This window comes from Corvus moneduloides, chromosome 12 (genome assembly GCF_009650955.1).
Source record: "Corvus moneduloides isolate bCorMon1 chromosome 12, bCorMon1.pri, whole genome shotgun sequence".
NCBI lineage: Eukaryota > Metazoa > Chordata > Aves > Passeriformes > Corvidae > Corvus > Corvus moneduloides.
In genome coordinates, this window is record NC_045487.1 from 14,868,779 (window position 1) to 14,887,512 (window position 18,734).

Consider the following 18,734-nt stretch of genomic DNA (forward strand, 5'->3'; position numbering starts at 1 on the left):
GCATTTCTGGGGGATTACTGATTTACTTATGAGTTCTGTGGCCCATTCTGGGTGTGATCCAGGGCCATGGGAAGTCCTGGTGAGGTCCTCTCTTGCCTTCTTTTGGTGTCCAGCTCTAGTGTTCCCAAGGAGCCCATCCACACTACCTGGTGGCTCAGCTGCTGGCTTGGGCCATGCTCCTTCTCTTTCCAAGCCAGCCCCGCCCCCCAATATCCTAAAAGGACACCCTTTAAATATCATGGGTGATTTACACGCTTTTAAGCAACCTTTTTTTATAGGTGTAATCATGGTGATATGAGGGCATTTGTGTTGCAATAGAGAAGCCAGGAAAAAGAATAAAATGAGGACAAAGAGGACAAGAGAGAAAAAAGTGAGAAGAAAAGTGTTTTGGAGGCTGGCACTGACTGAGGAAGGAGAAGGCTGCTGGAAACCCTGGCTGTACACTAGGAGAAGCAAGAAGGGAGAAAAGGAAGAAAACCAGAGGTTAGAAATAGCTGCTGAGCACTGTGGTGTGTTTTCTGGGAGGCTGAAGCCTGCCGATGGAATGCTTCAGCTCGGAGGTAATGCGAACATGTTCCTGGGCTTTGCCTCTGGGCTGTGTGCGTTGGTCTTTGTGGGTCGTTTTTAACACTGGGTAGTGGCTTTGCTACTGCTCTGTTGGGCTGTTGAGACCACTGAGAAATACCAGCCAATTCAGCTTTAAGTGTATTCTTATTTTCCATTTTTTTTTTAATACTCCCCCTCCCTTTTTTTTTTTTCCCCATAGACTGTCTAACACTAAATCCAGCTTTTTCATGTGGTTATTACTTCATGACAAGGCATGATGAACCACTTAGGAATTTCTGTAAGTTTAAAATTATCTTTACATTGGCCTCTGTTAAGATTTCTGACAATTGCTGTTAATCTTTAGGCTGGGGAAAAAGGCTTTTTTCCTCACCATATGGACTAGACCAGATTTATCTGCTGCCTGTTGTCCTTCATGGCACATGAGACACATTCCGTTGAGTGATGGATTGTGTCCGGATGTGTCGTAGCAAGATCGTGTTGGCATGGACACACAGTTGACAAAGTCCTGTGCACCTACCTTTAGTCAATGTGCTTGTGCTGTATTTTACTGTTTTACTTCCCCTCCTGTACTTGGAGTGCATTTTCACTGTCCTGTTTCACTGGCTCCCAGAACATCTCCAGGCTGGAGATCAGCTGCTTGTGCAATATGCTTGGTGAAGTCTCCTATTTCCCAACTGCAAATCGGTGCAAATGCGGGCCATTAAAGCTGTGATTGACTCCAGACCAAGGCTGTGCTCCCAAACCCTCCATGCGCTGTTGAGGGCTGGGGATTTTGTTCTTTGATACTTGTGTTTTGTAAGAGCTTCCTGGCAACACCAGCAGTGCAAAGTCATTTTTGTTAATTTATTTCTAATAAAGAAGGTATCTTTGTGACCAGAGGGGGAGAACTCCAAGCTTTGTTTTTGCATGGATACAGCCATATGGGAATGTGTGGAAATATTTCCAGAGTGTGGTCTGCTCACTGATCATTTCCTTTAAACATCCAGAGCTATGTTGCTAACAGTATGTGATCAAGGGGCTTGCACCAAGATGGTTGTTCTTGTGAGTGACAACGTTTTTCTCTTATTTTAATCCATAAGTGAAACACAGCTCTTGAAATGATCACACAGTCTTGTTTTCCAAGAGGCCAATGGGTCAGGAGGTGAACAGGGTGTTGTGTTCCCCAGTAAAGAACATTAGTATTTGCTTAAGTGGGATCAAAATGTGTGACGAATTTTATATGCAGCTTGTAAATTAAAAAAAATATCATTTTTCCCTTTCAGAATTGTGGTGTCTAGCACTGAAAATCAATTCAGATATTTATGTCCTGTAGCAGTTGATTTCTAAGCAATTAGAGGAAAACACAAGTATTTGCAAGTTTTGTATTTTTTTCAGTTGTGTTTGCTTCTTGGATAATTTTATCCATGAAGACTCCTTTACCACTCTGTCTTGTCGACTCAGCTGAGTTAAAATTAAAGCATAAAATGAAATGTTTATTTAATCATGACGATGTTCTTAAAAACTTGAGTTTTCTTGTGCCACTAAAAGAAGTGCCTTCAAAACTTCTGAACTTCTTAAAATGCATCTTCAACACTGATAATTAATGAAGATATACTAAGTAATAAAGCAGCATTTAGTCTGTATTTGAATAATTAGAAATTTAAACTGAATTCTCCTAGTGTGTCGAATATGCTTAACTTTATGATAAAACACCCCCAAAACCAAACCAAACTGATAAAATGATCAGATCTTTTACACAAGAGTATTTCTACCTGATTTAAATTCTGGCATGGGAACTCAACAGTTTTAACTATAATATTTTATTTTGAGAGGAATAAAATCTATTCAGTGTGCAATCGAAGACTTTTATACAGAAAATGTAAAAGAATGTTAATGAGAAGGAAAACTGAATCCAGCAGTGGGATTCACACAGCTTGGTTAATTACACAAATAGTAATTCATTCAGGTCCTCTGCCCAGGTTTCATTCTTCTTGACTCTGCAGACTGGCATTCCATCACTATAGCAAAGCAAGGACTGAACAATGCCAATAATTTCAGACTGTTCCCTGATGTGATAAACTTTGTCAGGTAAGAATATCCTTGACTCTAGATTCTGAACCAGGCTCTTAATATATATAATTCTTCATACCACATGTGAGGACCACTGACCATGGCAAAGCAAATGAAGTGTTAATTATCCAGAAAGAGCTTAGTTCTTCCCAGTGATGGATAATGCTGCCCAGATTCAGAAATGGACTTATTTATGTGATTAAAGTTAAGCACATGCTTAATCTCATTGATCTCTAACATCAATAACAGTTTATCAATTCAGAGCTGCAATTGGTGTTGCAAACATAAAGGAAAGATGAATGGGGTCTTTGCCTTGACTTTGCCCACTGAATTTCTTGTGGACTGGGAGGTAGAAACAGCAAATGGTTATTTCTTGGAAATGGACTTGAGGGACTTTCAAATTCTTCACTATCATTGGTCTCTGCATTTCTCATTTCTCAAGGGTGAAATTTTGGTCACTAACATTTTGAACCAAACAGGTTTGGGTGGAAACTCTTTCAAATGAGGGGATGCAAGCTAAGAACTAATCAGACTAGTAGCACTCTTGATGACAGAGAATATTAAAATAGGAAAAATTACAAAGGAAAGATAAAAATTTTAAGGTTGAATGTCTGCGAAGAGACAAATAACAATCAATAGCATGCATTTGTAGCCTGCTGTAACTGGGGAAATAAACAGGAATATAATGGTGCCCTGTAGACCTGGTGCTTCTGCTCGTGTGCACGTGTCCCTTGCATACTTGGAAATATAAATGCCATGGCACCAGTGTCTAATAACATTTGAGTGCAAGTTCATTTGAACTGCTTAGATGAGGGGCATAAAACTGACATACAGCACTGGAAAGCTAATTTTTTCTTCCTGGGGCTACTTTTGAGGCCATGGTTTTTTTGTTTCTGAAGTATTTCTTCAGCTGAATAGCCTTTACCTGTCCTTAAAATGTACTGGGGAGGCAAGAAAATACCTTGTCTAGGGTGCTTACCTTTTGCTTTTCAGTTTAAATTATTCTTCTTTGACTGAGAATTGACTCTTTCTGAATGTTTTTGTCAGTAGTACGTGTTAACAGCTATGTTTGCTAGAAAAATCTTTATTACCAAAGCACCTGTGCTGGAGCCCGCTAAAAGTACTGTCACCTCTAATGGGCTAAAATAGTAGAAAAAAAGGTGCTCTTCACACAGTAGATTTCATCATTGAAAGAACTGCAGTGGTGTCAGTGAACAGAAATCAGCTTGAATGTTTTTGTAGCGTAGCCTCGAATGTAAGTGTTGTTGGTTAGTGTTGAGACTGCTGATAACACAAGAAAGGCACCATCGCCTACCCACCTTTAGTATTAATGGAATGAAATAAACCTGCTTTTGTTCCATGCTCTTCAGTTAGAGTAAAAACAAAATTAGAACCACTATGGTGCAATGATATCTATTTTCAAACATGGAGGGGTGGGATGGAAGATCCCTAGAAGGCTATTCCTGCATAAAGGTTTACTTTGGGTGGAAGGAAGGATAAGGAAGCCCTTTTGTAATTTTGTAATGAGTTTCATCCCAGCTCTCTGTATCTTAAAGCCAGTTTCTGGGTTGAGGGGTAATGCTTGGTTTTGATGACGTTGTATTTGACAACATGCAGTGTCAGGAATACATTTCTTTGTCCCTAAATCACCAAGATATCACTAATAAATGCATTTAACTATTGTTACCATGTTTTGTGAAGGTGATTTAGGGGGGAAAGTAACGCAGCAGGAATCCAGTGCCTCAAAGGCGATATGAATGTCAGATTTATGTGGTGGTAAGATACATTTGACCTGTATCCTTGAAAGCACAAGCTAAACAAGATTGTTTGGTTCTGAAGTTTTCTCACAAAGGTAGAGGTAAAGGGACACCACCCTCTTTAACCCAAGGCCTTCACAAAGGTATTTAAACTGGGCTAGTTTGATGCTAATTTTCAGGACATATGCATGGCTTTATTCTTTTGGAGGTGAAATTATTCTTAAATTTAATTTGAATGAGAGAGCTCCAACAAGGTAAGTAGCATATGAAGCTTGGCAGATTTCTGTTCTCTACCAAGTTAGAAGAAAAAATATGCAGGTACTCTGAGGAAAGTTACAGTGCTTCTGGTTTTTATTCCTCTGCTTGCTTGCTAGTGAATGATAGGCTGAGAAATGCAACATCATCTATTTCTTTTGTGTTCTTGGTTACCATAGAGCATATGCAACATACAGCAAAACACAAACATTTCCTGCTTTGTTTTCTTGGCAGTTTTCTGAATTCAGTATTTTGGAATTAAAATGAAATAGTGTGAATCAATGTAGAGCACACAGAACACCTCGTTTCTTGATCCTCTGATGAGCATTTTTAGAAAAAAACTGCTGAAATATGCATCGTAATCAATCTGATGAACAACCAATGGAGGAGGCTTTTAAATATTTAAGAATCTCTGTGTTGTAGAGAATAGCACAATTTTTTTAAATGAGAACTACAAGTTCCTACAGACCATCAGAGTAGTTCTCCATAGAAGAATTTTGTACCAGAAGGCTTAAAATACCTAATCCAATTTCGCCTAAGGTGGGATCTGATGTGGCCAGTCTGAAGTCCGTTGATAATCTTATTTCAGCTCCCAGGAGTCACCATTGCCTCTTTCTTTCCCTCCTCCAGTGGGACTTGCTCCTGATTGCCCTTGCAGCCACCATGCATCTGCCTCAATTTCCTCTTTTATTCTTGTAGAAGATATTTCCCTAATTACTTATAATTTCACCCAGTCACGAATGACACCTTCCTCCCTGTCACCAAGAGCAGCATCTGGCTGGCACCCACCCACAGCACTCCCAGTCCCCAAAGCTGCTGGGTTTGGCATCACTCTGCTCCGTGTGCTCCTGTAAACTCCCCAGTGTCACAGGGTAATCCAGTTTTTAAACAAAAGGCATAATTAATATTAAAACACTTTGAGCAAGAGTGTGGCTTTGTAAATAACAATTTGTCATGAGAGGAAGTGGCTTTTGCAAGGTGGGGGCTTGAACAAGGTAATATTTTGGGGTGATGCTTCAGTGAAGAGATTTTCTGGAAATCTGTGATTTACCTGTTACTAATATTGTGCTATTGAACAAGCAGGAAGCAGTGTGTGAGAACAATAATAGTAATCTTAGTTAGAATGGTTTTGATGAAAGTACACTTTAATTCACTAATTATGGCAGCTAAAAGGCATTTTTACATTCAGTGTTAAAATCACTGTATCTGTATTTTTACCTCATTCTTCCAGCTGCAGAACTCTTTTTTCTAACATGTTTTTAGTCATGTTATGCAAATGCCTGTTTAAATTACTAGGAGTATTTGTTTTCTATTTCTGCCCTGTAAAACATAATTTTAATACAAGTTATTTGTGAAATGCACATTGTAAAAGGAAATAAGGTTTCAGATGGCATTTCTATGATAATTTTACTGCAAATGTTGACCATGTTTTTGTATTTGTCTGTAGAAGGTAATGCAGGCTGTACATAAGGCATATATCAAAGATCTAATATTGTATGTGACTAAATTAGCGAAGTAGCGTTGGCTTTCCTTTGAACAGTTAGTCTGGCACTAATCATATGGAGTAAAATAGATCACTGCCTCGCGTCCATTTTGGGGGAGGCAGAGGCTGTGGCACACGGCTGCAAAGATCCAGTGCCCCTTTCTGGCTCTCCCTCCCTGCTGTGGGGGTCTCGGGGTGTCCCCACCCACCATGGGAGCCCCCAGGACCAATGGGGCCAGTGCCAGGCTGGGCAGCCGAGGAAGGGCTCAGGGCTGGCACGGCACCACGGGTGTAATGCATGTAAATCGGGGGAGCAAATGCATGGGCAAGGCAAGGTGAAGGGTGTGCTGAATACCTAAAACCTGCCTGTGGTGCTCCGCCAGCGCAGGGAAACTCGGGCAGCGTGGCGGGGTCTGGAGGGGTTAGCCCCCCAGGAAAGTGTGTGGTGAATTCCCAGCCAAATCTTATGCTACACACAAACCTGCAATTAAAATCACACTTTCCACTCTAGATTGATCTGCTTAATAAAATAAGGTTAGTTGCATTTAAAAAATGTATGGACGAGTTTGCTGCACGTAGGGAGAATAACGGATATTGCTGGCAAGAGATTGCTCTTAATAAAACATCTTCATTTCAGTGGCACACTGTATTTTTATTTGGCTTGATCATCAGCCTCTGAATCCAAATGGAAATTTTTGGAAACAAAAAGAGGTTTGTGGAGGTGGTATCCTGTTTGTGTCTCTGTCGCACTTTTCAATCAAATGGTTTGTACTAGACTGAAGTTTGACAAGCCCGCCGTAGTGTCACGAAGAAAGAGCTTCCTCATGAAATCAAAAACATATAGCAGATGCATGTTTTATTGAACATTACTAAAAATAGTGCTTTAAACCCTTACTCTGTCTGTAATGCTCTTTAAGTATCTTTCGAACACTGCCTTCATTATTAAGTCTCTGAGCTTCTGAAATAATTTTCTGATTTTTTTCTCTTCCACAGACCTTATTTTTCAAAGTGGTTGATGTTTGTTTGCTGCTTTGCATGCGTGTATGGTGAGTGAGTTGTCAGTCAGCTGATGACTCTTCAGTCATGTTGGATGAGGTCCGAAGCCTATGTCTGTAAGCAAATTCCCGACCCAGTATCATGAATTTGAGACTCTTTAAGGGTCTTGATAGGAACTGAGATGAAATATTCTGCCTGTTGCTGACTCAGTGATCACAGGGTGAGGTGAGGAGAGTTCTCACCCTGCCTGTTGTCATCTCCATGCTGACCAATGTGCTGCAGTCTGCACACCCCTTTGGACTTCTCCTTGCCTTTACCCACTACAAAAGAAGGTGAAAGCAAGATGCAAGAAAACTGCTGGGTTTATAAAAAGTCAAGAGATGCTAAGAAAGTAAGGACCAGGAAGTGATATAAATCTGTTAGTAGGAAATACTGGGTCAAGATTTTGTTAAAATAGACAATTGAACAAATACTTTTTACAATCAAATATGTTATTGGTCTTGCATGACATTATAAACAGTTGCTGAAACATGATATTCAAAGCTACAGTTTTATGACATTGTGGTTTGAAATACAGCTGAAAATGGCAGATCTTTGGCTTTAAAGGATTCAGCTCCAATATTGCATTTCTTCCCTTTCTGAAACCTTCCTGGTACTGACAAAGAAACCAAGCACACTACTTTTCTTTTTCTTAAATCAAGTTTAGTATCACCAGTGACACAAGCCTCATTTCTCTTGTTGAATTCTCCATCAGGCTGATGGGTGTGAGCTTTTAGCACCATTTCTGGTATTTCAGCTGTGCAGTTTGTTTTGCTTTTTTTACTTCTATCCTTGCAATATGAATAAACACTGGTGCTATTAAATCACAGAACAGGTAAGGTTGGCAGGGACCACTGGAGGTCATCTAGTGCAACCTCCTTGCTCAGGTGGGGTCCCCGAGACCATGTTACTCAGGACTGTGTGCAGATGGCTTCTCAGGGAAGAAGGCTCCAGGAATGGAGGCTCCATGCAGCTGCCTACCTGTACATACAAAAGGGGTTGTATGGAATTTTGCTTTTTCTTTCCTTGCAGATTATGGAAAGAAACCCTTCTGTCTGAGAAAGAAAAAGGGCTAAATGGGAAACAGTTATCTTGTAGAAAGTTGTCTAAGCCAAGACTCGTGCAGCTCTGTGAGCATGGGCAGGGTGAGAGCAGTTCTGACTAGCAGAGTTTGCAGCTGTTTAGCCTGGGAGGGCTTTTGGGTGTGTTGCTTCTGCTCCCATTGCAACTTGGGATGAGTCTTTTGACTCTGATAATTAATTTCTAACCATCTGATATATTGCCTTCTAGCTTCCATAGTTTCACAACAAAGTGTCCTTGGACAATGTGAAGGTACTTGTCCTTGTTCAGGGCTTTATATGTGGTATATCAAAAATCTTAATTGTTGTAGTACTATGCAAATGAAAAAAACCCACCCCCACAAATCTAGAAAGAGATATTAGCTGGAAAATATTTTATTTTGGAGCTAAAGGGCTGGAAATAAATGACACATATGCTTTAAAGGAGCTTTTAGAAAAGCTGAGTATTTATTTGAAGTGAGTTTTATTTGAAGTGAGCACATCCATCCTTGTAAATAATTTTGATTAGAAATGTGTAACCATAGGAGTCTGCTCTAGAAGTGCATGAAAGTCTTCTAGTGCCACTGCCTCTGTGCTGCAGGACAGGGGAAAATGCAACCAAATTTGGATTTGCCATGTTTCTCAGCATCTTGCAGGCTGGTCTGGTTGAATGGAGCCCAAAGTCCTACTCTCCTAAGAGTGGATGATATATTAAGACAAGAGTGTATTACACAGTAAGACATTAACAATGAGTCTGAAAAGGTATTGTGAATGTAAAATCACACTGACTAAAATATACTGAGGTTAAAATAGAGGGTAACTTTACAAATCACTATTAATTTCTTTGGCTTTCATTGCAATAACATTGATTTAATTCATTAGATTTCTTTCTAAATCTATATTTCAGTTTTAGAGTTGTCAGTTTCTGTTAATGACAATTTTGCCCATCTGTTCTAACACGAAAATGAGGCTTCATGCAGGAGACATGATAGATCTCTTATAGTTGAAGAAGTAAGAATCTTAAAGGTATTTCATTTGGATTAGATCCATTCTGATGTGATTCACCCTTGAAATGAAGCTGAGTACTAAAAACTTTTAACTGTATAATCAAAAAACAAAAGTGTCATATCTTGTCATTTAGGCCCCTGTCTATTTCATAATTTACAGAAAAAATTTCAAAACATTCCCACTCATTCTCTTTCTAATGACAGAGCCATAATTTTGGGTGTCAGCATATCAGAATTCCACTGGATGTGATTAGAATAAGAATTAGTTTCTTTAATTTGGCCATTCAAACAGTAGTATGACTACAGCAAGTCGTTTTGCTAAGCCAGCCTTTGCTGCCAAGCTGGGTTACAACTTCTGCTTCAATCCAGGTTTAAAACTCCCGTTCCTTGCCCAGGTCAATCTTCTGAAGGGGTAATTTTTCAAAGCAGTGTGTGAGTCTTAAGCACACAAATCCAGTTAGGAAATAACAAGATTATGTTCTGTGGACTGCTTTAAAAATTTTCCCCTAATATCCTAGAGAGAGGAGCACAGTTGTTGCACGTACTGCGTGCAAGGTGTAATTTAAACTGTTTTTAGTAAGCAATTCTCTGCATTTATGCAATACAATGTTATTCTGGGGGAAGAAATGCTCAGCTAATTATTCAGTCTAGAAAAATAAACACATCCATTAAAGGCTTGACTACATATTAATGGATGACCTTTCTAACCATAGTGTTTTATTTGCAAATCTTCTGAAAAATTCTTTATGCATTAAGTATATATGGAATTGGATTTTGTCCTTATCACTGAAAGTTACCAAATGTACACTGGCTCAAAGTCAGCACATTTAGTGTTGCCTTGTAACAAAGGAGATGGTTCCTATAATGTGCATCATTACTGCTTTCTGTCTTAAACTTCTCTTGAAATTCAGGGTGTAGCCTGGAAAATAAGACTAAAAAAGTTCCTACAGGACCAGATTTCTAATTTCTAAATACAAACTACTGGAAAATTTAGCTTTTCAATTGTAATACTTCTAACAAATTAAAAATCAACAAAAATATTATGCTTCTATGTTACCTGTTCAAGTGTATAGAATGCACAAAAACTTTAATCAAATACTCAGGTTTGCTCAGTTTTAAATTGTGTTAGTTTAATAGTTTCTATTCTGCTGTTTATATTAATGACATATTCCCATCTAAATATATTGCAGCGCTGAAAAGCCATCAAAGCATTTCTAAGGTTGAATGAGTGCAGTTGCATTCATGATTTTTTAATAAAATGATCTCTTTCTATTGAACTGCTTTTTTTAACAGAGATTGAGATTGTATAATATATATATACATAGTTATAGGAGCATTATAAATACAAACTGCAGCTTCATTTACTGTCTGAATATTTGATTTCAGTTCATAGCTACACAGTGGGCTGAGAAATGTGAGTTACTGTACATAAAATATGAGAGCAAAAGAAAGAAGTATAAAAAAATGAGAGATGGAATTGATTATTTTTTTGCATATTGATTAAAAGTCTTATTATTTGAAGAAGCAACTGATAATTTGCTAATAGTGATTTTTCCAAGGACTGATGTTTCTAAAAATGATTTTCATCTATTCTCCTTTTCCTCTTTCACAGTCCAGTTTATGTTCTCTACTTTTAAATTCTTGCCTCTTTTGCAGGCATTTGATATTTGTAGTATACATATAAAAGCAGTTTGATATTGGCTAAATTTGGGCATAGTCGTGTTATGAATACGAACATCTGCAATGGAATTAAAAGCGGCATTCACCAAAATCCAAGTGTGAAGTATCCCAGTTAAGCATACGATTCTGAATGCATAATTTAGTTGCCGTATTTTGTTTCTTTCTTCTGTGTAAAATGTTTATGAAGTTCTCAGATTTATTAGATATTTAGAATTTTCCTTTAATTTCTTGCTGCATTTTTCTCTCTGTGCTTTCTGTGCCTATAGTTAATCTGCCTGTGGACTGGTCCCATGTCATTTTATTTTGTTTCTATTCATGTTGGATGACTAGTCAGACTATCAGAGATTTAAAAAATTCAAACCAGCTGAAATTCAAGAACCTGCTATACTTGTTTGATTTTAAAACTCTTTTTCCTACTAGCAAGTGGAGCCAGTCAAATACTGGGGCAAAAAATGGTCCTAGACAGTACTCGTCTTTAAAACCTAATGTCCATGATTCTTGACACTTCCTCTTGCCCCTCCCCAAGGTTCTCTTTTCTACTCTTTTTAAAAATTTTTATGCTAATTGCTGAGGGAAGATTTGAAAATTCTCTTGTTAAGTCTCTGATTGCATCTATCTCAGCTGGGAGTTGTTCAGGGAAAGCAAACATGAGAAAACAGATCAGATGAGATCCCTCTCCTGAATTGGTGACAGTCCAAAATTTGTGCATAACCCAGCTAGACAAAAAACAAGCTCTGATGTTCTGATGGTGACTGAGTGCGGGATCATAAGGTAAGTTCTTACCATGGACATGAAGTGATCCATTTTTATATCTAATGTAGTAGAATTCCCCCTTTTTCCAGCTACAGCAATCCAGTGCTGCTGTTTCAAGCAGAGGATGCCTTTTATTTCTCGCAGACACCTGGCCCAGCAAAGCACACGTGCTGTCTGGCTGCTGGTGGCTGGAGGGAAGCATCAGATGAGAAAAGATGCTACCAAAGCTCCCGCTCAGTGTGATGTCAGTCATTTGGTTCATGATGAATTAATTTTAAAAATAAGCTACAGAAAAAGGTCTTTCAGTCTGGGAACCAGAAAGAATTTGGTATTTACTCAGACAGAGAACCTGAGTATGAATATAAATTTTTAAATGAGAGAGTATATTGCATGGCTAGTTCATCGACTTAAAAGGGCTATCACTGGGTTGCCTCAGTTTTACATTTGAAACCATTGTACTCGCAGAAAAGCACAAAAAAAGGTAACCATGCATGCAATTTAAATGTGAAATAAAGTTTAGATGTGGTTTCATAGTAAATGTGATCTGTTTAGAAATATGCCCAATTGAGAAAGTTGAAGTATGGTGGGAATTACATTATTTCATCACAGTGTTTTGGCTTTGCCCTGTTGCAGGTCAAAGGTTTTATCCAGGTTGTCAAACTTGTGGCATCTGACACTTCCCTCCCCAGAGCAGAAGCGCTACCTAAAGGCAGGGGCTCTTCCTCCATCAGCAATTTACATAGACTGCACTTAGATGCTCTGGCTGCCCTTCTGCGGGGTGAGCTTCCTCCCACATTCAAACATGGAGGTAAGAACGGGGTTTATCAGGTGGATAAAATGGAAATCAGTGGCAAAATTCCCATAGATTACTGACTGCCTGCTGTTTTCACTCACAATATTTGATTAAGAACATCATATCTAGAATATAAGAAGAGCTGAGCAATAGTTGCTAGTACTCGTCATATTTAAAATTTAGGAATGCTTTCAAAGGTCTGCCCACAAGTCTGTACAGAGGTGTCAACAGGAAGGCTTTATGCCATAGTGTGGATTGAATATGGTAATAGGAGCTGTGCTCCTAATAGTGCTGGTAAACAGACTGTTCTAATCAGATTCAAATGCTAATATATATAAAATCTTTACCCATTTAAAAATAATAAAATATTTTGCTTCAATTAATCCTGATTGTGCTAGTAGAACATACAATCAACAGTGTTATGCAAATAGTTATTTTTGCAGTTGAAATCAATAACTTATTTTCTTTGTAATATAAAAAAATAGAAAAAGGAGGTTATTATTAATTGCTTATAAAACTAAATCTTTGTGAGGGAAGCCTGCAGGTATTAATCTCATTATCAAGACTTTCCTTCAAAGTCTTTATGATGGTTATTGTTCATGATTCGACCACTCAAGAAATCTTGCTATAGACTCCTATTTTGAAAGTATTTATTGGAAGCTGAATGAAATTAGTTCTTTATGAGCTAAGTAATTGTAAAGTTACATTATCCTGTGGAAAGATAAAATCTGAGAATTTCAATTTTAGAACGGCTATGCCTTGCTACACTGAAGCTACGATAACCCTCCTATTTATAAATCTATACCTTACTGGCTGCACATACATAGTCATGAAGTATCAGTTACACTCCTGATAAAATACTTTAAATATTGATTATAAAATAACCTGTGTTAACAATAAGTATATTGCTTGCTCATGCATGTGGTATTGTTTGTTTCATTTGAATTACTGTATCTCTAATTCTCATTTTTGTTTTATTCTCTTGAAAAGCCTTTGTTCAACTTGGTCTGACCCATAAATGGGAGAAGCGTTGCTAATACAGCTTTAATGACACTCCCACACCAGCAAAATTCTTGGCTCCTGAGGGGGTAGGAGGGCTGTTTGGTAAGGCTTGGTGCATCTAACCTAAAGGTGTTGCAGAAAATTTTCAGTCTCTTTCAGTTTTTGGCAAGAAATGGGTAACAGCACTGAATATGGAGATAGCCCATGCTAAGAATACAAGCAACAAATGCTGCTCACTAATCTCCTCCACACAGGTCTAGGGGTCATACCCTACCCCCAGAGGGCTTGTGTATAGTAGGGACTCCCCGTGGCCATAGTTTCTCACAGTCTTCAGGTGGCTGTGGGATCTTCTTTGTCCCAGGCCATGTGGCCTTGTCCTGGGTGTGTGCCCTCCACACTCGCAGGGGCCATCTCTATGGTGTCCCCATCATTCCTTGAGGAGTTACTATTCTTCTGCATTCCCCCTTCCCTTATATTTTCGAAACTAAGGAGAGGCCTGCAGTATCCCAGAAAAGGGCTGCTAGGTCCACAGCAGCGAGGCTTGGCCCGCTCTGGGATAGTCACTGAGCTTCTTTACCCTTGTACGTGGTTCTAGATACACAGTGCTGATCCTGTGCCCGTGTGGTTGCCTTTGAAGTCATGCCTGAGGCTGTCAAAGCAGGCTTGAATTTCATCTCCAGAATGATGAGGTGGTTTCTGCTTTATTCACATCCAAATTGTGAGATGATTCTTTCACAATTTTCTTACGTGTTCTTTTCAGTAAGGGAAAATTGACTAATCTAGAGTATAATCATCATAGCTTCCATGTGTAGCAGGGGTATCTAATTGCCAGGGTACATTCTGTGGTAAAGACCACTGGTTTGAAAAAAAAAAACAACCCAACAACTGAGTCCTCAGGACTCCAGCCAGCACCATGCAAAGCAATTATCTATGTTCTGGAAGTATGTACTTAAAAAAAATCCCATGTATTTCCAAAGATTTGCCAAATATCACAGCAGACTGTCCAAAATGATATAAAAAATCCAGCAGATAAGAAGTGGCCATTCTATTAAAATAATATGTGCCTGTTTTCCTGCATATATATAAATAGTGGTGGAATCAGCATCCGTGAAAGTGTTCAAAAAGTGAGTAGACTTGGCACTTCCTGATACGGTGGTCTTCAGTTGAATGTTGGACTTGATCTTGGAGGTCTTTTCCAATTTTAATGATTCCATGATTCTATCTGTGCAGAACAGCTGGGCCTGGTTTGGTTTTTGTAAGAAAACACCCCATCCCAAAGTCCTAACCTAACCTCTTGTTACACAGAGGGGGTTGGCTCATGTGATTTTTTGAGGATGGAGATATTGATGTGCATTGCCACGGCAGGCTGGCGTTATGGGCTCCGGTGACAGCCATAGAGAGACAGTGCCTTGCTAGGTCACACCTGGCCACCTTTTCCACACGACTGGTTAAAAACTTCCTGGTTTCCCTGTCAGTTCCAGAAATAAAAGGAATCCAGAAATCTCCTCAGTTTATAGTCTTTTCCCAATTAGCTGTTCTGGGGTGTGGTTAACGCAAACTAATCATACTCCGGAGTGCTAAAATGTACATGGTGCAGCACAGTGCCTCGCGTCTCCTGGGGTGTGATTATTTAATGATAATGATGCCCCCTGCAGAGGCACCTTATTGCTCTTTTGCAAAAACAATCTTTATTGAGGGGAATTAATTGCATTGTTGTTGATAGCAAGAAATAAGTTAATATTTTGAAATGATCTTTCTGGTTTGCACAGCTTAAAGGGATGTTAGCACAATTATGTCAAATAAATGACCTGCTTTGAAGGTTTCTCTATATATTAGGTGTGGATTCCAAAGCCACTCAGAATGTATGTTTTCTCTGAAGATTTGGTTTCACTGGGAGTCTTGAAATACTTCCAAATGCTGAGAAGAGTTAATCTTTCCGTTCCATGGATACCTTGTATTGCAGCCTAAAAATTGATCTCTTCAGGGTCACTGACTGTTTTCTACTTAGAGGCAAATTTGCAGTTACACTGGATTCCCACAGCATATTTACTCTATGCAAAGTGTCTGAGAGCAACTTTTATGGTAGGGTTTTTAATTAGTGTGATGTATAAAAGCAGCGAAGTTAATAAGGATGAAATTTGCTGGTGTGCTGACTTCTATGGAAGGCAATTGCCTCAGAGTCATGGTCATAGCCTAGTCTTAAATATCCATCCATATTATTGCACTGACGCTACATAGATTCTAGGAGACACAGCTCACAGCTCCCAACTGGAAAAGATACAAGCAGCCACATATACTTTACCTACTCCTATCTACCCACTAATTTATCTCCAGAATAATCACTAATTTACTTATCTCAGTGCTAATGTTTGCTACAGTAGTTTGGGTTTTGTTTCTTACTTTATGGGAGTCTTTGCATCATTTTTATCACCTGCTTGCTTTTTTATACTAATGGTTCAGTACATCAGCATTACAGTAATAATATAGGTATATATCCATTGTAAAACGATGATTTACTGCAGCAGGATGGATGTATTTACCATGGATGCAGTGTTGCAACAAATGAAAGGATCAGAAATATGTGCCCCTGTGTCAGCATGTGTGCAGGCACACCTGAGTGTGTGAGTGTGAGAAGAGCAAAGCCAAGTGGCGAAGTCACCTGCAGTGGTGCTTGCTCTGTGTGTGGGACTGCTGAGGAAGAGGCAGAATCCTACCCTGGTGCTGGAAAGGGCAAGCAGGAGCTCACAGGCTCCATTGCTGCCTCTGCAGCTGGTCCTGGCTGAGGTGACTCCTTGCTCCTGGTGTCCCCAGCATCATGTGGGTGTTTGAATAATGAGGGGCTTTGCCGTGCTTCTCCTTGCTGGAGATATGTGATCTCTGCTACTGGATGAGCGTCCCATTCCTGCCCCTCTGAGAGGGCAAATGGTACACTCTGAAATACTGTTTTGTAAGGAGTGAACATCATTTTGTTTCTGAGAGTCTGTGGATCATAGAGATTGTAGGATAGTTCCTGTTGGAAGGCAAATCAATCTCTTACTACAGGTGTGTGTGTTACTTTAGTAACTTAGGGACATTTTCATTTCATTGCTCTCTTGCCAGGTGCAATTATTCCATTATTTGTGTGCCTAAAGCCCAGAGGGGTACACTAGGGGAAGGAAACTTGATATTTCTGGTTATAAGAACACTGTACAGCCTCACCTCAATAACTCTTTAGGCTGCATATATGGTGCCTTTTCATCATTTTGGTACCTGGAAAGTGTCCATTTGAAGAAAGGTTTGGCTGATGACTGCTTTCAGACTTTTCAATTTTTTTATTTCCCTTAATTTTGCTGCTATAGAAGTAGTTTCCATCTACACAATTCTAGTTTTACTTAAGTAGGATTGCCTCACCAATATACAAGCAGCCGGCCTTTCATCTGGATGAAGCCAAGATCTTAGATCAGCTTCTGGGTTAAATATAAAATATTAGTTCTAGATAAACTAATTTGTGTTGTGTAAAGACTGGTTGCTTCCTCTTCAGAGAATGAATGGATATTCTAATTTTTTTTTCCCCATCTTTCCAGCTGGAGAAACAGCTGAACATGAAGTTGTTGAATGTAGGTTTCTTATTTTCCCAGAAAAAGTATGGACAATTACATAATGCGTTTCAATTTTTTCAGCCCCTACAAAAAGAGAAGCATATTTGATCTGTTTTCCATTAACTGATTCAGTATTATTGTTGGTAATAATATAGTAATTAAAAAAATGTTTTTTTTCTTAGACCTGTATGTCAAGGTCAGTCATTCTCCAGTGTTCTGTTTGAGTAGCTTTGGTAGGTGGAGAATTGAAAAATCAAAACTTTCAGGGATGCCGGGGTGTGGACAGAAAGTAAAGGAAAAGAATGTGACAAAGAGCAATAGAAACCAGGAAAAGCACTACAGGTGATGGAAGAGATGTGGTAGACAGCAAAAGAAGCTGAGAGAATGAACATTCCACAGTCTTGCAAGGAGGCAAGGGAAGGCAGGAGGGCCTGGCAGGGGGAGACAGCCCCTCCAGCATCTCTGATCTGTGGGTTTGGGGAGATGACAGTGCTATATGTATGTGAGCAGGAAACATGAAATGGAACAATCCGATATGAAGAACCAGCCAAGTCATTGGAAAGCAAAGCAAGCAGCCTGGAACCTGACGATGAAGAGCTGGCTCTTCACCCACCCAGGTTCTCTTGTTGGGTGTCACTGCCTGGTACCAGGTAGGTCTATGGGAAGGAAGAGTCCACCCATGTTCCAACTCCCTGAGTATTTGGGATCCATTTCAGAAACAAATTGCTACTCTGAGCAGTCTCCTGAAAGATGATGCTTACAGGAACTAGATAGTCCCTTGGAAAACATCTATGGTGGCCACAATTCATGTCACTGAATGAATAAAAAGTTGTCAGTTATGTTGCTGTGGATTGCACGGCACTTGGGAAGATTGTTGTTTGTTTTTGTCAGATTTTGTTTAGTTTGGGTTTTGTAAACTGTAGTGAGAGAATAGCTTTTAGAAAAAGAACAAATATTAAGGAAAAAAATTAAATGAACTTTTTGAAGGAATTCTCTTCTGAAGATGCCTTTGTTGGAAAATGTATGCCTTGTCTTTATTGTAAGTCTCCACATTTTTTCCTTTTGCCTTTATCTCGGATAACAAGTAGAGCTGATCAGCAAATTCCCCATGAAATAAGAATAATAAAGCTATCTCCACCTGTTTTATTGGCAGTGTTGATGGATACTGGGTATATCTTGAACTCCTCTCTGGTGGTGGTGGTAGTGGACCAGTGCTTGAGGGAGAGGGTGCTAAAAACCAAGACCTTCTAAGATAGGAAGGGCCATCCTGGGGAAAAGAGAAATCTCTTAAAAGCTGTGTTGTATACATGTGGGTTTGTTTAATGTGTGGCATATAATGCAGTTAATCTCCTTACAAAGTCATTGCTTAGAGAGCAATATGAAAGGAAATCCTGATAAAAGGCACCAGTGTAAATTTGACATTGCATGTAGCAGTCAGCTTCGTGTGTTGTAATTGGAGGGGACAGAATAGTTGTTTATTCAGAGGGGAGAATGATGCTATAAATTTCAGGTATGAGATTAAAAAATAACTAGACTTCATTTTCAAATCTCCCTTCCCCTTTATTCTTCTTTCACAGTCCTTGTTCGAGCTCTTTGCAAAGGAGAATCACTGATCCTGCTCCATCTGAGGGAGTGGGAAGCAAATGCAAGTGGGGGAGGCAAGCGCCTCTGGACTCCAGATGTGATGCTCTGCAAGGCTCGTGTTGCCCTGTCTCCA

At 39.3% G+C, this 18,734-nt stretch overlaps 1 long non-coding RNA gene across 1 annotated transcript in view; it reads left to right on the top strand.

The window, feature by feature from the left end:
* Positions 1–18,734, top strand: part of LOC116450051 — a 41,621-nt gene that overhangs the window by 21,798 nt on the left and 1,089 nt on the right. Inside the window, exons 2-4 of the long non-coding RNA XR_004242641.1 lie at positions 12,278–12,452; positions 13,428–13,541; positions 18,595–18,734. The exon at positions 18,595–18,734 is cut by the window's right edge and continues 1,089 nt beyond it. This is a non-coding gene — a long non-coding RNA (uncharacterized LOC116450051). The remainder of the gene's footprint in view (positions 1–12,277; positions 12,453–13,427; positions 13,542–18,594) is intronic.